Genomic DNA, 1,494 nt, shown 5'->3' with positions numbered 1-1,494 from the left:
TATATTTTTTCTCTTTAAAGAAAAAAAAAAAGCTTGTGAGAAAATAGGTCTGCTTATTACTATCATTAATAGCTAACAATTGCTGTATGACTGGTACTTTCTGAGCATGATCTCATTAAATACACACAAAAACCCCAGGGACTAGATACTATCATTATCCTCTGGAGTAATAATTAATGCTATTCACAAATGTTTCTTGCGATCCACCTCCTGGGCAATTGATATGATTCCATGCCTCCAAATTCCCTCCCCCCTTTGACATTAGGCTTGTCTATTGACCTGAATCCTGAGTGACTATAAGTAGCAGAGCACCCTGTCTACCCACCCTGGACAGGAGAGAGAAAAAAAAAACTTTTATTAGAACACTAAGATATGGGGGTTGTTTGTTACTAGCACATAACCTATAAAATCCTCACAGATTTATCCTCATTTTTTAAATTAAGAATCTAGGGTCCTTTCCTGTCATTACAAGCTCTATTCTTCATTCCTCCCCCTGAAAATACAGTTCTTTACTGCTCTGTTTATACAATTTGTTTCAATTCCTGCTTGCCTCTTTAATTTTGTGGCATAATTTTCTCAGCTCTTCCGAACACCTCTTTTGCAATTCTCTGAAGTCTTTGGTGTTTGATGGAAATCATCACCCTAAAGTAGGGATGAGGTAGAAGGGAGTTTAAAGTTTGGAAGAAACTGTATGCTGTCACCCATCTACTGAAAGGTAAATGGCAGTGACCAGTTTCTGGAGTAGTTTTCAATGAGAAATAAACATCTTCATTTTATTAATACTCCCTAACTTGGGAAGTAGGCTCATGGCTCTTCAAATATCATGACCAATTTTTATTGTGTATTAAGTTTTTAACTGTGAGGAACTTCCTTAAGTGTTATTACAGGGCTCTTTAGCTAACAGTTCTGACATGATGGTCATTGAGGGTCAAAACAGAATTAAGCAAAGTGATCGTAGTCTTTGCTTAGATTTAAAAATCTAAACTGTGCCATTTTCTTGCTTCTCAAATGTAAGGAAATTTAATAATCATATTGTCTCAGTTTTTTGTATATAATGTGAGGACTATCCTGGAACATACCTTTTGAGGTCACTAGAAATATTAAATAAATTAATACATTAAAAATTTTGTACAGAAAGTTATTATCACTAATTCCCAAATGTGACAGACTGCAGAAGCTCCTCAGATCAATAGAGCGTTGTCTTTACTTTCAGGATACTCACAGGGGAGGAAGGGAAACGTACAGATTATTGCAATCCAGTGTGCTGATTCTTAGGATGACAAGAGGTAGACAGGTATGTGAGCATGAAGGAAGAATTTAATCTTGGCTGAGGGAACCAGAGGAATCAAGGTTTAAGCGGAAAAGGAAATCCTGGCAAAAAGAACAGCAAAACCATGGAGTTCTGAGAGCATAGGCTTAAAGTATAAGGAGAACAGATCATGAACAGAATCTGGAAAATGAACCAACAACAATTTGACATGTGTATGTGGGGGG

This window comes from Bison bison, unplaced genomic scaffold (genome assembly GCF_000754665.1).
Source record: "Bison bison bison isolate TAMUID 2011002044 unplaced genomic scaffold, Bison_UMD1.0 scf7180017864531, whole genome shotgun sequence".
Taxonomy (NCBI): Eukaryota; Metazoa; Chordata; class Mammalia; order Artiodactyla; family Bovidae; genus Bison; species Bison bison.
Note: the sequence above shows the minus strand (reverse complement) of the source record.